Genomic DNA, 19,476 nt, shown 5'->3' on the forward strand with positions numbered 1-19,476 from the left:
TACAAACAAGCTGTATTCAAGAGAAATTGTAGATTATCAACAGCAGAAAGGTAGTGAAACTAAGAGAGATAGAGAAAAGCTTTAGAAAATTAAATTTTAGTTGGAACTTGATGGAAGCCAATGACGCAGGAGGTGCCCTCTTAATTATCACTACTATTATTATGACACGATTGATAAACTTTTTGTACCCTCAGTCGCATCTCTCCTGTTTTCCAAGTTCCCTCAACCCAACCTCCTTCACGACAAATATTACCCCTGCAAGGATAGTCCTTTACCAATCTCTACCAATTAAATATCAATCCTGATATTACTCAAGTATAGCCAAAACTTGGGTCCTTTCATAGCCTAGATTGTATACCTATTGTTGAATATCTCCTTCAGCTCTTATGTACAGTGTACTCAAATTTTGAAGTCAATATGCATTTTCACAAATCCATTTCTAGATGAATATTTATACTTATGTTTGTTTGTGGTTGTGACAATGAACATATTAGAGTCGCTGAAAATAATGGCAGGTGTTTTAGATGGATGATGAATTAAGCCCCAAAATGAGCAGGATAAAATTGCACATGAAAAAAGTCATTTGGTTTCCAAAGACCCTAACATGTTCATTGCCACGGAAATCTATCTATTAAAATCAGTTATTCTTCTAGTTTTCCTTCATGACTGTGGAACATTAAAATCATTGTAACACAAAAATTCTAAATAATCTGAACAACAGAAAGAACCACTGTATACAGTGAAATCTAAGCTCTTTGGGGTAAGGGGAATGTCTCATTTTTGTTTTTCACTACCTAAACCAGTATTTTGTGCATAGTCATAATTTTGAGCATTTTTTAAAATTTTCTTTTAATGAGATTTTATTTAATGTCACTGAAATAGAAAAGTATATCAAATGTTTATGGGATTGAATTGAATTGAATGAGGATCATAAGTAGGCTGCCGTATATTAGCAATGAAGACCTTTACATGATACATTACATAAATATGTCCTCAAGGGCAAATGCACATGGAAAAGAATATAGACTAATTGTTTAATGAGAACAACCCAAGAAAAATTAGTCCCTCCCTAGATATTATTATTGTTATTATGATATTTTTATTTTTGATATTTATTGAATGATGAACAATAAATACACAATTGAAATGGAATATAACAGTGAAGATAAAAATTATATTTTCCTCTTATGATGTGCAACCTTCAATTTATAAGGTGTATAGTAGTTTCTACATGCTAGTTTTGAATCTGCTTTGATTCTGAGTCTGTCTTTGAATTTGCTTTTCTTTGTGTATTTGGTAATGCTTCAATGATATTTTTTTGTCATTGATATCACTAGGCCCTCTCCCCTCCACAATAATAACAACATTCTTCCATATAATAATAAGTATAATGTAATAAAAATCTATCTCACTGATCTTAAAAATGAGGTCAAATGAATCTGACATATTGGGTGGGCATCAAGAAAAAGTTGCCAGATGACACTACATGGGCTGAACAGGTATGGAAGTACTGAGGTATGTATCAGTGAAGGGAATGCTTGTACAGATAAAAATTAAGACTACATTAAAGTTTCAAAGCACAGAATCTTTGTTTATCCAATCAGTATTATTGAAATTTGGCCTAGCTTAGGTATGCTATGCACTGCTGGATGAGAAAATCCATGAAATGAAAAACTTGAAAAAATGTCATATTTTTCTTCCATATATTAACGAACGAATGAATAAAAAAGTATTAAACACTGATGTTGTACAAAACACTGTGATAAGTACTGGAGATTCAAATTGAAAAACAAGAGAGATTCTGCTCTCAAGGAATACATATTCTAATAAGGAGAGGTAATATAGGAGGGTTCCTCTGACAGTTAGATGGAAAGAACTAGTTTTCCTCCAGTGCCATAGCAAGTAAATGGGGATAACATCTTCTTTTGCATAATTTCAAATTATAAAAGCAAAAATGGAAGATTTCATCTCTTATAAATATAGTTAGTAGGCCTAAGATAAAAATATACATACATTATTCACTTATCAAAATAAATAATAAATTGTCATGTAGGCATTCTTTACCTAAAGAACTTGAACTTAAAAAGAATTGCACTTCAACATAATCAGTTTCCTTTACAATCCTATGTATTTTACTTATGCATTTAAAAATGTGATTCAAAGAAGGCATCCATATGCTTCACCAGAATGCAAATGGTCCAATGACTTTAAAAATGCTTCAGAACTAGTAGTGTAGGGAATACAACACTGACATTGAAATTAAGACAGCCTAAGTTCCTCTGATATTTATTAGCCACATAATTCTTGGACGAGTCCCTTTACTTTTCATGATTTTAATTTTCTAATCTTTAAAATCAGGGGATTGAGTTAGATGACCAATGTCATTACTAGTTCTAGGTGTCAGAGTGAAAAGAGCGCTAGAGAGGGAGTGAGGAAGGTCAAAGTTTGAATCCTTCTTCAGATACCAGCTGTATGAACCTGGACAAGTCACTTAATTTCTCTCTTTCTATGTTCCCCCATCTGCAGAAGGGGGATAATATTAACTGCTTCATAGAGCTATGTAGATCTCATAAAAAATAATATCCATAAAATTTAATATTAGTTATTGTGGTTGTTGCTTATGTTGTTGATTCTCTTTTCAAGGTTTATTATTCATTAACTACTATGAATCACAATGTATGATCCACAGTTGACCTTTGTTCTCATTATCTGAAGTTACTCAAAGGAGTAGTAATTGCTTCAAGGTAATTAATTTCTGACTAAATCACTATTACATGCCAACCTTGGAAAACAAGCCATGGGGAAAAGAAAGGAGGTGGTAAATGGCCCACTGCCCAAACATCATGCTTGAAGAAAATTTACAAGGAAGTTACATAGTGCCAAAAATTATTATTGCTTTCCTAAGTATTCTTTTTTCTTCCTCTCCTGGACTTCCTTCTACCCTCCCAAAGTTTAAATGCCACCTAGAGGATGCAGAAGCTAAATGTGCTGGTGTTCCTGGCTTTAACTTTATTGAAAATTGGCAGTAAAAGACATTCAGTCAGCAATTCAGAGCCAGAGCCAGTTGTCTAAATTCAAATGTTGCTCGCTCAAGTCTAGGCATTGTTGCCAGGGTACAGAGGGGATCACCAAGACTGAAACAGACATCATGATTTTCTATTCCTAATTTGATGACATTCAACAGATCTAGAAATTAAGAACTTTCAAATAAAGCTTTCACTTCTGAACTAAAGAGTCATTAATTACAGTTGTCCTGAACTATATGTGAGTAAAACCCCCCAAAACAGAGACCTGCATGTTCCAAAATGACCTGCATGTTCATTCAGCAAACTCTACAAGTGTCAACCATAGCAGCCTCAACATATAAAATAATTTTAGTATTGTGAATATATTATGTAATCTTCAACACTAGGTAGTAACAAACTATGTCAAATTGTACACCTCATAGCACAGAATAGAAATTGTTCAAATAATCTCTCTTGAAATACATGGTCATTACTATAAGAGTGAATTATACAATACATTCTGCTTCATGGCTTGTTCTTTAAATATTTGAAATAATTTAGAAAAGGAGAAAAGAAATGTACATTATTAGATATAACGATTTTGATGGTAGAAGTTTAGTTTTTAGAAGATATAAAAGTAGCATAATCAATTCAACTCAGCTGAACACTTATTTAAAGCATGCAATATATAAAAAATATGATAAACATGATGATGATGTTATGAAGACAAAGATAAAGCAATCCCTGTTCTCAAAACTTATATTCTTCTGATAACCATTTGCAAGAGAATTTGAAATTCTATCTCATAACTTTTCAGCACTGTTCTATGGAAAGAGTGCTATATTTAGAGTAAAAAAAAAATCAATTTGACATTTGATGAACTTCTGGAGGGTAAAGCCAAGATGGCAGAGAAAGAGAAAGCTCAGACGAGTTCTCCCAACATTTCTCTCCAAACAAACTTTAAATAATGGCACTATTCTATAGCGGCAGAGCCAACAAAAGAGCAGAGGGAGACTTTTTTTTTCTGGCTCAAGACAACTTAAATAACTGAAAGAGAGATCTGTGACCCTTGGGTCTTAAAGTCCATATGAATGAAACACCAGTGGTTGGATGAGTTAGTAGTGACAGAAGCAGTAGTAGCTTTGGGAGCTCTTAAGCCAGATATTTTAGCCAATGAGGCAGCTGGAAAGAAAGAGATTCCAAGTGACCCTGGTGATAGTATTGGGCATAGGACCAGATGCTATTTTGCAAATCCATTGCTTAGAATGATTTCTGGGTTATAATTTAAGGGTAAAGAATAGCACTTTTGTTTAACAGGGAATGAAGGTTGGGAGAGCCAATATCTAGCCCCACAGTATCAGGGATCTTATGGAATAGTATTGCTTCCAGACTCAAGGGAACAGGTACATGAGGAACAATATCAATTGCCATCCCAAGCAATCAGTGACCCTTCCTTTGCAAGGATCAGATTAAAGATCTAGAAAGTCATTGTGGTAGAGGAAAAATTAGGTTAAAAAAATGAAAGCAAGAAAAGGAAAAGAGAATTTGTAGCCTGGTAGAAAGAGGCCAAAAAACAAACAAAAAAAAAAACTACGGCAACTGAGGAACATAGCAGCTTAAGAAACAAAATTGGCCAAATGGTCAAAGAATTACAAAACTGCACTGATGAAAATAACTTCTTATAAAGCTAAATTAACCAAATAGGGAAAAAAAGTGGTAAAAAAACTCACTGAAGAAAATAATTCCTTAGAAATTAGACTTGAACAACTAAAAATTAATGGCTCCATGGCACACTGAAAAATAATAAAAGTCAAAAGAATGAAAAAAGGAGATGATGTGAAATAATCTTATCAGGAAAAATTATGTATAAATTAGATTGAAGAGAAATAATTTTTAAATTATCAGAAAACCTAAAATTTAACATTAAAAACAAAAAGTCTAGACATCATATTTCAAGAAATTATCATGGAAAACTGCATTAATATCTCAGAATCAAAGGGAAAATAGAAATCAAAAGAATCCACCTATTACCATCTGCAGGAGACACAAAATGAGTACTGCTCCTAAGAACATTACAGACAAATTCATGAACCCTCAAGTAAAAAAGCAAATACTTTAAGCAGGCAGAAGGTAACCATTCAAGTACCATTAAGTCAAAGTCAGGATTCATATAACATTTAGTAGCTACCACATTAAAGGATTCAAGGGCTCAGAGAAACATGTTTTTTTTTTTTTTGTAGGAAAAAGAACTGGAATTACAACAAAAGATAATTTATGCAGAAAAACTCAATATAATTCTCTAAAGAAAAAAATACTTAATGAAATAGAGAACTTTCAAAAATTCCTAATGAAAAGACCAGAGCTGAACAGAAATTTAGACTTTTAAATACAAGGCTCAGGAGAAGCATAAAAAGGGTAAATATGAAAGACAAATTATAAGGTATTTAATAAGTTTAAACTACTTTCCTTCCTGCATATAAAAATGATACATGCAATTTCTAAGAACTTTATTATTATGACAATTAGAAGGATTCTACATAGAAAGAAAGTACAGTGACACACAGAGTTAAAGTAAGGGGATGGAACAAAATTTTTTATTCTTCCTCTGAAGTTAAAAAGACAAAGGTAGCAATCATGATCTTAGACAAAGCAAGAACAAAACTATGTCTACTTAAAAGGTATAAGCATGGAAAATATATTTGAGTAAAAGGCACCATAGAAAATGAACTAATATAAATACTAATCATATGCATGAAATGTCACATCTTTGTAATCATTAAAGGAAAAATTAAATATAGTGTAAGAATAGACAGTAATACTCTATTAGTGAAAGAGTTCACCTTTTCTTTCTCTGAACTAGAAAATCTGATCATAAAAGAAATATGAGAGAAGTCAAGAAAATAAACAGAATTTTTGGAAAATTAAATAGTATAGATCTATGAAGAAAATTAAATGGTAAAAGACAGGTGTGCACCTTTGTCTCAGGTATACTTGGCACCTTCACAAAACTGACCATGTATTAGCACTTAAAATCCTCACAACCAAATGTAGCAAAGCAGATATATGATCTTCATACAATAGTATAAAAAGCTTACTCTTAATGAAGAGTGATGGAAGCATAGTTTAAAAAGCAGTTAGAGACTAAATAATCTAATGTTAAAAAATAAATGGTTTAAAGAAGAAATCTTAGAAATACTTGGTAATTTAATTACAGAGAATAACAGCACCGAGACAACATTTAAAAATTTGTGTGTTACAGCCAGACCAATACTTAGACTTTTTTTGTTTCTGAAGGCATACATCAATAAAATAGAGAAAGAGCAGGTAAATCAAATTGGGCATAGAATTAAGAAAAAAGAAGGAAAAAAATAAAAAAAAAATCAAGTAACATCAGAATGGCAATTTTGAAAATAAAATTAAAGATTAAAAAATTTGAAGGCAAAAAAGTGATTAAATTGATAAATAAAACCAGGAGCTGAATTTATGGGGAAAATATAATAGATAAAACATTGGTTAATTTTTTTAAAAAATAAGACAAACAATGGCATCAAAAATAAAAAGAATCCATCCACAATGAATATGAAATGAAAGTGCTTATGATTTATTTTCCTTAATTACCTTCCAGCAAATCTAAGTGAAATTGATGAATATTCACAAAAAAACTGCCCATATTAACAGAAAATGAAAATGTATATTTAAGTAGATCTATCTTAGAAAGAAATAAATCAAACAATCAATGATACACCTAAGGTGGGGGGCACTTAGGACCAGATGGATTCACAAGTGAATTTTCCCAAACATTTAAGAACAATTAATTCCAATACTATACACACCATTTGAAAAAAAAATGTTAAAATAGTAATTCTAACCAAATTATTTTTATAACACAAACAAGGTTTTGATACCTAAACCAACAAGAATAAAAACAGAGAAAGAACTACAGTCCAATTCCTTTAATAAATATCGAGGTGATTTAAAAACAATAATAACAAAAGGATTACAGAAATATATCTCGAAGAAGATATACTATATCCATGTGGGATTTATATCAAGAATCTCGAGTTAGTTCAATATTAGGAAAGCTATCAGCATAAATGACCATATCAATAACAAAAACAACAAAAATCAAATGATTATATCAACAGATGCAGAAAAAAGGGTTTTATTAGCACAAACATTCATTCCTATTAAAAATACTAGAAAGTATAGAAATCAAGGGAGGATGTCTTCAAAAACAAAGCGTATCTATCTAAAACCAAGAGCATGCATTATCTATAATGGAGATAAACTTGAAGACTTCCCAATGAGATCAGGAAAAAGGAAGGATTCCCTAACTGCTACTATTATTCAATATTGTTCTGAAATGCTAGTTACTGCAATAAAACAAGAAAAAATACAGGAATAAAAATAGGCAATGAGAAAACAAAACTATCACTTTTTCATCACTTTTTCCAGATGATATGATGGCATACTTAGAGGATTTTAGTGAGTCAAATAAAAAAAAAACTAGTTGAAATTATTAACAACTTTAGCATTGTTGCAGTATATAAAACAAACTCACACAAATCATCAGCATTTCTATATATTGTTAATAAAACCAGCAGCAAGAGATATAAAGAGAAATTCCATTTAAAATAACTGTGGACAACTTAAAATACTTGAAAGTCTACCCACCAAGACAAACACAGAACTGTATGAACACAACTTCAAAATGATGTTCATGAAAAAGAAACATCTAAACAATTGGGAAATTGTTTCCCAATCTAAACAATTGGGAAAATATTAATTTCTCTGTGCTATATTAATTGGATATAATAAAAAACTAATAATTCTTGGATAAAAAACCAAACATATCAAAAGTTGAATGGAACGCTGAAAAATAAGTACACTGATGCACTGTGGAATTGTGAATTGATCCTACCATTCTGAGAGCAATTTGGAACTATGCCCAATAAAAAATTTCATAGTCTTTTACCCAGCAATGCCACTTCTACTTCTGTATTCCAAAGAGGTGAAGGAAATAGGAAAAGGTTCTTTTGTCATGGCAAAGATCTGAAACTGAGGGAAAGTTCATCGATTGAAGAATGGCTAAACAAATTGTGCTATATGACTGTGATGAAAGACTATTGTGTCCTATAAAATGATGAGTAGAATGCTTTCAGAAAAATTTGGAAGAACTGATGAAGAACTTTGTATATGTTAACAGGAATACCAAATGATGATAAAATGGGAATGGTTTAGCTATTCTCAGCAATGCAATGAGCCAATGCAATTCTAAAGAACTTATGATGAAAAAATGTCATCTGAAGAACTTATGATGAAAAAATGCCATCCACTTTCAGTGAAAGAACCATTGCAGTTCGAATGCAGATCAAAGCTTGCTTACTTTTTACTTTTTTGATCTGCATTTCCTAATGCATAGCTAATGTGAAAATATATTTTTCATGATTGCAAATGGATAATGTTTATCAAACTACTTATCATCTCAGGGAGTGAGAAAAGAGAGAAGGAAATGTTTTGGAACTCAAATCTGAAAAAAAATTATTAATTTTTTGTATACAATTGAGAAAATTTAATGTTTAAAATAAAAAATTGTACTTGAGTTAATTTACTTATTCTGTATCATTTAAATCAAAGTGCAAAATAATTATTTTATGGAGCTAGAAAAATATTAATTTGATTCATCTGAAAGAATAAATAATCAAATACACTAAAGAAATCAATGGAAAATTATTTGAAGGAAGGTGACTTGACAGTTCTGGATTTCAAACTGTGTTACAAAGCAGTAAACATTAATGCAATCTAATTCTGGTCAAGAAATAAAGTTTAAAATAAATGGAATGGAATAAGTACACTATTCAAGATAACAAATGACAATAGTAATCTAGCATTTATTAACCCCCAAATCCAATCTTTTGGGGGTAAGAACTAACCATATGACAAAAATTTCTGCTGCCACTAGAAAGTGGTTGGGCAGAACCTAGGTATAGACCAATATCTTCCACAGTCTACCAAGATAAGATGAAAATGGGTACATGATTTTGACTTAAAGGGTGACATTAGAAGTAAATTTGGGGAGCATGAAACAATGTACGTGTCAAATCTGTGAGTGAGGGAAGAGTGTATGACCAAAAAAGTAACAGAGAGGACCACAGGAAGTAAAATGGATAATTTTGATTATATAAAATTAAAAAGTTTTTGTACAAACAAATGTAGCCAAAATTAGAAGGCAAAATGAGAAACTAGGGAAAATTATTGCAAGATTCTCTGATAAAAATCTCACTTCTCACATATATAGAGAACTGTGCCAAATTTATGAAAATAAGAGCAATTTCCAAGTTGATATATGGTTAATGGATATGAAGTCAATGTTCAGAATAAACCAAAGCCATCAATAGTCACATGAAAAATTCTTAAATCATTACTCTTCAGAATAAATATAAACTAAAACACCTTTGAGATACAAATTCATACCTATCAGATTGACTAACATGATAGAAAAGGAAAATGACAAATTCTGGAGGTGATGTGGAAAAATTGAAACACTAATGTATTGTTGGCAGAGTTGTGAAATAGTCTATACATTCTGGGGAACAATTTGGATATAAAACTGCATATACTCTTCGTCCAAGGAATACCACTAAGTATGTATCTCAAAGAAATCAAAGAAAAGAAAAAGAAAAAATCTATTTGCATAAAAATATTTATAGCGTCTCTTTTGTGTGTTGGAAAAGAACTGGAAACAGAGAGGATGGCCATCAATTGGGGAATAGCTGAATAAGTTGTGGTATATGATTTTGAGGGAATACTACTACGTTATAAGAAATGACAAGCAGGATTGTTTCAGAAAAGCCTGAGATAATTTATATATAGTCATGCAAAGTGAAATGAGTAAAACTACAACATTGTACCCAGCAACAGCGATATTGTAAGGATGATCAACTGCAAAAGACTTAGCTACTGAGATCAAGACCAGGATTCAAAACAATTCCAAAGGACCCATAATGAAAAACATTATCCAGCTCCATAGAGAGGACTGATGAACTCTGAATACAGATTGAAACATACCATTTTATTTTATTTTTCCTGTTTTCTTTTTGTCTGTTTTGCTTTGCTACATGGTTAATATGGAAATAGTTTTGCACAACTTCACATTCATAATCAATTATCAACGTGTTTGCTTTCTCAAGGAGGTAGGGAGGGAAAGAATTTGGAACTCAAGATTTAAAAAATTAATGTTACTATTTTACAAATAATGTCATGAAATAAATATATATTTAAAATGATAAACAAAATTGTTTCTGCCACTTTCTGTATGTGTGACTTGGGAAAATCACTTAACTTCCATAAGCCTTCATTTTCTCACCTGTATGGACTAGATATCTTCTGGGTTCCCTACCAGTTTTAATCTACTTAGTAATAATAATAATAACTAGTATTTGCAAGTTGCTCTAAGATTTACAAAGTTACTTTAAAATTAACTCATTTGTTTCTAAAAACAACCCCAGAGATTTTATTACAGTTTCAATTGCATAAGTGACAAAACTGAAGTAGTGACTTGTCCAGAATCTCATTGGTATTAAGTGTCTGGGACAAGATGTGAACTCAGGTCTTACTCCAGTTCAAGTTTTCTATCCATTTTAAGATCTACTTTTCTCTATTAAATGATAAAACAAACCACTCATACAATGAAGATGATAAGTAGCCATACTATGAAAATCATAGAGAGGGAGCAATCTATATTGTCTCCAAAGTGGTGTACTTCAAGTCAAGAAGTGTCAGACACAACAGCTGTGTGACTCAGAAACACCTTAACCCATTAGAGTATAAGTTTTCTCATTAGAAAAGTAAGATTATTAAATCAGATACCTCACTTTTTCTAAAATGAGGGTAAAATGAAACGGCATATATAAAGGGATTTTTAAAACTCTCTCTCTCTTTCTATTATATATATATATATATGTATATATATATATGCATATATATATGTAGTCTACTCCATTGCCATCATCATGTTTATTATTATTATCATTATTCTTATTTCCTTGATTTACATAGGATAGATTTGAGTTGGTAACAGTGGATAATAATGACATTCGAAATAGGATTAACATGTACTCTGTAAATTAGCCAGATTCCGTCTTCTACTGAAAGGTTTAAAGTTTGTGTGTGGAGGTGTGGGAAAGGGAAGGTAATATGTATTGATATAGTGCCTATTATATGCCAGGCACTGTGCTAAGAAAGTTTTTTATTACAAATATTATCTCATCTGATCCTCACAACTACTCTGCAAGTTGGTTGTTATTAACTTCATTTATATTTGAGGAAACTGAGGGAAACAAAGTTGAAGTGATTTCACAGCATCATATAGGAAGTTAAGTGTCTGACGTTAAGCTCAGCACTTCCTGACTCCAGAAAGACAAGACATTTATGTATCTGTCTGTCTGTCTGTCTGTCTGTCTGTCTGTCTATCCATCCATCCATCCATCCATCCATCCATCCATCCATCCATCCATCCATCCATCCATCCATCCATCCAATCTATCTATCCATCCATCCATCCATCCATCTATCTATCTATCTATCTATCTATCTATCTATCTATCTATCTATCTATCTATCTATCTATCTATCTATCTATCTATCTATCTATCTATCTACCTATCTACCTATCCACCTATCTATCATCTATCTATCTATATGTCAATCTCCAGGTAAAATTCGAGAGAAAGTAGCCATGAAAAAGAAAAGAAAAGCAGGTGAGACATTCGAAAATTCTTAAGAGTGAAACATATAAAAAAGAACAACCTGAAAGAAACAGATATACAGAGGTTGCTTTAAAAAAAAAAAGATTGGGGGTTATAGTATTCTGCAAGTTCAATATGAGTCATCAACTGATGTAGCAACCACATCACACTGATTTGAACTGTATTAAGAGAGTCACAGCTTCCAGGAATAGGACGATGCTTGTCATGTTTCATGCTGTACTTTTCATATCTCATTGGGAGTATTAGATTCAGTTATGGGCACCGCATTTTGAACTTGCCATAGACTAAAACTACAAGATTCGTCTTTGGTGAACAATTATTATTTTTTTTTTTCAGAACACACTTCCCCAATTTGAGTGTGTGTGAATAGAGCCGGCCAACCAGTCTGAACAGAATGGCAATTTAAGGACATTGTTTAGTATTTACAGATAGACAGCCAGGCGTGTGAATTTCCTTGAGATCATAACATTTGAGAATGACTTGAAGGATCTGAGCACGTTTGGTGTGGGTATAAGAAGACTCATGGGGAAATTATATCTGACATATGGAGAAGGGACTATTTTATTTGAACACAAACTTCCGATGAGTTTGTTGTTTGGGAAGGGGAGAACTCGTACAATTTCTCTCTGTTAAAACACAAACTTTTCAATCTCCTATTTTTCCTTCAGATTACTTTGCCATTTAATTTTTGCTGTATTTCTCTTGACTCACCTTTGTATTTTAAAGATTCTTTTTTTTCTTCTCGAGTACTTGGAGGTTTTCTATTTCATAAAATACTTATTTTCTTCCACAGTCTTATTCTAGGTTTTTGTTTTGTTTTGTTTTTTTGGTTGTTGTTGTTGCTGTTTTTCCTGGAGATGTTATTCTTGATTGTAGGGTTACATCTATTCTCTTTCAGCTTGATGGTGCATAGTAGGTTTTTCATAAATGTTGTATGATTGATAAATACAGAATTCCAAATTCTCTACTCCATACTGATAGCTATTAAAACTTGTATTATCATGACCATTGCTCCACACAATCTTCACTTTTGTTTTTCTTTCTTTCTTTCTTTCTTTCTTTCTTTCTTTCTTTCTTTCTTTCTTTCTTTCTTTCTTTCTTTCTTTCTTTCTTTCTTTCTTTCTTTCTTTCTTCCTTCCTTCTTTCCTTTTCTTTCTTTCCTTCCTTCCTTCTTCTTTCCTTTCTATCTTTCATTCTTTTTTTCTTTTTTTATTCTCTTCCTTTCTTTCTTCTTGAAAATTTTTTTGACTTGGAAACTGTACATCTTGGTTAGGACATTCCCAGAGGCTTTCATATTTTCTTTCAAGAGGTAATTTGTGAGTTCTTTCTATTTACACTTTGCTCTCTGTTTCTTTTACCTATAATACATATTTTGTTGATTTCTTTAATAAGATATCTGGACTTTAATTTCTTGTCATGTCTTTGTGGTGGTGCAGTGATTCTTTAATTATTTCTCCTTGATTATTTTCCTATATCAGTTTTTTTATATTAGGTAACTTTTGTGTTTTCTATTTTATGAATTTGGTTTTTTGTTAACATATAATTTATTTATTTTCAGTTCTTAACATTTACTTCCACAAGAATTTGAATTCAAAATTTTCTCTCCATCTCTCTCCAACCCCACCCTAGGACAGCATGAACCCCATCCACCACTTCCTCCAGTCTGTCCTCCCTTCTATTATCTACACTTCTTCCATCTCTCTTCCCCTCTATTTCCCTGTAGGGCAAAATATATTTCTATAGTCCATTCCCTGTATAGTTTAGTTTCCAGTTGCATGCTAAAACAATTTTTAACATTCATTCTTAAAGCTTTGCATTCCATATTCTCCCCTTCTCTCCCCATCCACCCTCATTAAGGAAACAAGCAATTCAAAATAGGTCATATATGTGTAACAATGCAAAGCACTTCCATAATAGTTATGATGTAAAAAACTAACCACATTTCCCTCTGTCCTATCCTGCCCTTCATATATTTCATTCTCTCCTTTGACCTGTCCTCCCACAATAGTGTTTGCTTCTGATTATCCATTTCCCCAATTTGCTGTCCCTTCTATTATCTTCCCTCTCTTATTCCCTTTCCCCTTGCCTTCCTGCAGGATAAAATAGATTTACATATCCAATTGAGTGTGTAATCCCATGAAAGTAAGTCTCAATTATTTCCTTTCATCTCCCCCCCTTCCCCGCCATCATAAAAGCTCTTTCTTCCCTCTTTTATGTGAGGTGATTTGTTACATTCTACCTCTCCCTTTCTCTTACTAATAGTACATTCCGTTCAACAGTATATTTTATTTTTTTTGTATTCTCCCTTCATATTCAGCTTGCCCTGTGCCCTCTGTCTATGTATGCATGCATGTATGCATATATGTACAAATACACATACATGTACCAATACACATATAATATACACATATATCCTTACCCATACACAACTACATATATATATGCATATATATACATGTACATATATGCATGTATATTTGTGTGTATACATATATACACATATATGTCTATATATAATATATATGTATGTATATATGTGTATATTATATATGTGTGTATGTATATATGTATACATCTGTATCTATCTATATCTATATCTTTATGCATTCCTTTGAAATACCCTAATATTGAAAAAGGTCTCATAAGTTACAAATAACACCTTTCCATGCAGAAATATAAACAGTTCAAATTTAATGATTTCCTTAAGGCTTCTCTTTCCTGTTTACCTTTTCATGTTTCTCTTGATTCTTGAATTTGAAAGTCAAAACTTCTACTTAGCTCTGGTCTTTTCAACAAGAATCCTTGGAAATCCTCTATTTCATTGAAATTCCATTTTTCCCCCTCAAATATTATACTCAGTTCTGCTGGTTAGGTGATTCTTGGTCTTAATCCTATCTCCTTTGAACTCTGGAATATCATATTCCAAGCCCTTCAATTCTTTTCTATAGAAGCTGCTGAATCCTATGTGTTATCTTGATTGTATTTCCACAATACTTGAATTGTTTCTTTCTGCCTGCTTGCAATATTTTCTCCTTGACCTGGTAATTCTGAAATTTGGCTAAAATATTCCTAGGAATCTCTGGAGGTGATAGGCAAATTCTTTCTATTTCTATTTTACTATCTGGGTCTAGAATATCAGGACAGCTTTACTTGATAATTTCTTGGAAGATGACATCTAGGATCTTTCTTTGATCATGGTTTTCAGGTAAGCCAGTCATTTTTAAATTATCTCTCTTAGGTCTGTTTTCCAGGTCAGTTGTTTTCCCAATGAACTATTTCACATTGTCTTCTAGTTTTTCATTCTTTTCATTTTGTTTTGTAATTTTTTGGTTTCTCATAAAGTCATTAGCTTTCATCTGCTCCATTTTAATTTTGAAATAACTATTTTTAGTGAGCTTTTGAACCCCCTTTTCCATTTGGCCCTTTCTGCTTTTTAAAGCATTCTTCTACTGATTGACTTTTTGGACCTCTTTTGTCATTTGGATTAGTCTATTTTTAAAAATGCTATTTTCTTCAGTATTTTGGGGGGTCTCCTTAAGCAAGTTGTTGACATACTTTTCATGATTTTCTTGTATCACTCTCATAAGTCTTTCCAATTTTTCCTCCATCTCTCTTACTTGATTTTCAAAATCTTTTTTTTCTGTTCTTCCATAGCCTGAGAGCATTGCATGTGTATGGAGGTTTTGGATGTAGAAACCTTGACTTTGATGTCTTCATCTGTTGTTATGCTTTGTTTTTCCTCACCCAAAAGAGTGGAAGAAAATGCCTTTTCACCAGGAAAGCAACCTTCCATAGTCTTATTTTTTCCCTTATTTTGGGCGTTTTCCCAGCCAGTTACTTTGACTTTTGAGTCCTTTGTCAGGTGGAGGGCATGCTCTACGGACATGTAAATTCTCAGTTCTTCCAAGGGGGCACAGTAAGGGGAGAGAAGTTTACTCCTCTTTTTGCCTGTGCTTTTGTTTGTGAGCAACCACAAGCACTTTGTTCTGCCCAGGATCTGCAATTAGGGTTACCTCTCCACTGTCACCACCAGCTCTACCACACTAGATCTCCTCCTCACCCCAGGAGCACCACTCAGGGCTGAGATCCAGATTAGCAGCTTTATTCCCCCAGGGTCTTTAGACCAGGGGCTTCAGAAATGGACTCTGCTGCAACACTGGCTGCCCCTGAGGTCAACACTGTGGCTGAACCCAGCTCCCTTCTCACCTAGGTGAAAGAGTTTTCTCACTGACCTTTGAAGGTGTGTTTGAGGTTTCTGGGTTTAGAAATTTGAGAACTGCAACTGCTACCCATGATTCCATGCCCTGAATCCTGCTCCAGTTCTACCAAGCAGCACAATGAAGGCTGCTTCAATGAAAGTTGAACCTTGCTTCAAGCCCAGTGTGATAGGCCTATCCTGTCAGCCTTCCAGGCTGTCTCGGGCTGGACATCTCTTTCACTCTGCCATTTTGTAACTTCTGCTGCTCTAGTATTTGTTTAGTCATTTTTTACGGGTATTTTCTGGGCTGTGGGGGTAGAGCTAGAGCAGATCCATCCTTCTACTTCACCATCTTGATTCTCTCCCCTTATGAATTTGTTTTAACTTTCCATATTACTTGTTGCATCACTGTTTAAATAATTCTGACTTTGTCCATTTTGATTTTCAAGGATTCTCTTATATGAATAAGAATTTGTATTTCGTGTACTAAGCTATTTAATTATCCATCCAAGTCTTTCCTAGAGGGCTATCTTTTAAAATGCTTTCCTCTAGGGTTCACAATTTACAAAACTATTTTTTCTCTTAAAAATGTCTTGCTTTATTTGTTCCAGAAATTCTAATGGATATTGTGGCCTAGTTTGTTTTAATTTGAGACTTTGCCTTTAGTTGTTTTTAAGTTATTTATCTTCTGTCTTGGACGTCCCTAGACCGATGATTGCATTGGTGGTGATTTTTTTTTAATTTCATTTTCCTATTTACTTATTCTTCTAGGTATACTTCCTAAACTGGAACTTTCTAATACAGCCAGACACTTCTGTTTATTTCTGGAGCAACTACTTGATTTTGTATCATCATCATTTGTCTTATATGATATTCTCTATATTCATTTTGTATTGAGTACTATGTTCTTCAGGGATCTAAGGACCAGATTGCATACCTTTCTGCTCTAGTGTTGAAGTGACCAAGTTACATATCCACTCTTTGTCACTCATCTATTAATTACATACTAATTTTGTTCTTGAAAAATGATCCACTATGGTTTCTTATTTAATTTACCAATTACTAATAGGTCTACTGCTCTGCTTTCATCTTTGTTCAAGTAGTTTTGAAGGCACAGATGCTGATTTTTCCCCAAATGAAGTGAGACATTTGTGTGTACGTTGGTTGGTCCTAGATAAGTGTTTTAAGTATTAACATTCTCTTGTGATAATTATAAGGATATTACAATTTGAGGTATGTCTCTTTTTTGTCCTTATGGATCCACTCTCAGTTTCCTATGCCTTGCCCAGAATTCCTTTGGGAGAATTTTTTTTGAAAATTAATAGGATGTATGGAGGATGTTTCTGGACTATGTGGTTTGTGTATGAACCATAAAAATAGCCTTATCCCATGTGAACTCTCTTTGCTTGAGCACACCTTTCTACGGGTATTCTCTTCACTCGGATTTTATGCCTCTCTTTTCATGTTTCTCTTCCTACTTTTTTGCCTGATCTTCCTAAATCATTACACATTTACACATTCATCATCCATGCCCCACACATGTTGTGATATAACCTAAGACTCAGTCTTGAGTTTTTGTCTCTAACCGCATTGTCTTGTTAATTCATCACCATCTCCACCTCTTGATTCACTAATTATCTCTTTGCAAAAGACCTACATGTCTTTTGCTCTTCTTTCTCTTGATCTCAAGCCCAAATACTTATATCTCTAAGTCAACGTGCCTAGGCACCTCAAAATCAAAATGTCCAAAATTTAACTCATTATTTTCTTATTAAAGCTATTATCTATTCTTGATCTCCTTATTACTGTCAAGGATACCACCTTTCTTACAATTTCCCAGATTTTGATCCTAGAAACATTCGTTGACCCTTTTTCTTAGTAACCACTACCATACCCAATATCTATTCACATTCCAAATCTTGCCCATTCTACCTCTTTTTTTTTTTTTTGCTCAATTATCCTAATTTAAGCCCTCATTGCTTATTTTTTGGAATATTGCAATAGCCCCATATTGTTCTCTCCACCTTTAGTCTTTCTATTTTCCATCCCATTCCTTGTACAGTAGAGAGAATGATTTAGGACTGGATACAGAGATGCTTCAGATCCTAACTATAGTGAAAACAGAGGTGCTCCATCAGCCATCACCACAGCATCCATACGTGGAACCATCGGTTACAACAAATGAAGTTTTGAATGCTGTGAATAACTTCACTTACCTTGGTAATGTACTTTCCAGAGATGTACACATTGACAATGAGGTTGATGCATTCATTGCCAGAACTACTACAGTGTTTGGGAGGCTCTGAAGAAAAGTTTGGGAGAGAAGAGGTATTAGACTCACTATGAAGCTGAAAGTTTACAGAGCCATTGTGTTGACCTCATTGTTGTATACCTGTGAAACATGGACAGTCTACCAGCACCATGCCAGGAAATTAAATTTCCCCCGTTTGAACTGTCTTAGAAAGATTCTGAGGATCACCTGGCAGGAAGAGGTAGCAGACACTAAAGTCCTTGCTCAAGTTTAACTGCCAAGCATTCAAACCATGTTTCAGAAAGCTCAACTCCAATGGACTAGCCACAGTGTTCGATTGCAAAATGTATGCTTGCCAAAAAGACTATTTTATGGAGAACTCACCTGGGGCAGGTGATCACATGGTGGTCAGAAGAACCTGTACAAGGACACTCTCAAGGTCTTTCTCAAGAACTTTGGATTTGACTGTGCAACATGGCACCCGACCACTCAGGATAGCGTGCCCACATCAGAAAGGGTACTGTGCTCTATAAGCAAAACAGCATTGAGAGAGCAAAAAGTAATCATAGAATGCCCAGATTTGGAGTATCCACCCCAAATATTCACATGGACTATCTGTGCCCAACCTATGGTAGAGCATTCTGAACTTGTTTTGTTCTGATCAGCCACAGTCAAACACACTGAAATTTCATTTTATCGTGGTGTTGTCAATTTGGTGCTTTTCTAGAACAAAGGACAACAACCAATTTTAAAAGTAGCTATAATCATGAAACTTACCTGCTCAAGAACATTAATAGGTAGCTTTTGTATTGTGCTTTAAGGTTTACAGAGCACATTCTAAATATTCTCATTTCCCTCCACAACAATCTTACAATATAAATGCTATTATGACCCTAATTTTATATATGATAAAAGTGAGAAAACCTTCCCCAACCTTTTCAAATTGCTCTGCTCTCCCTCTAGTCTTAATTATCCTGCCAATATCTTCTTTTGTGTAAATTTGTTTGCATATTGTTGATCCTCATTAATTGTAAGCTTTGAGGGCAGAGATTTTCTTTTGCCTTTTTTGGTTTTCCAAATATTTAACATAGTTTCTGACACTCAATAGGTGTTCAATAAATGTTTAATGATTGATTCATTGACCTTATCATTGAAGTATGTGGGAATGAGGGAGGGTAGGGTAGGGTGACATGATCAGACCCAGGTGTCATAAAAATCACTAATGGTTAAAAGGGAGAAAATTGGAATTGGGAC

The sequence above is a fragment of the Notamacropus eugenii genome, chromosome 2 (assembly GCF_028372415.1).
Source record: "Notamacropus eugenii isolate mMacEug1 chromosome 2, mMacEug1.pri_v2, whole genome shotgun sequence".
Classification (NCBI taxonomy): Eukaryota; Metazoa; Chordata; class Mammalia; order Diprotodontia; family Macropodidae; genus Notamacropus; species Notamacropus eugenii.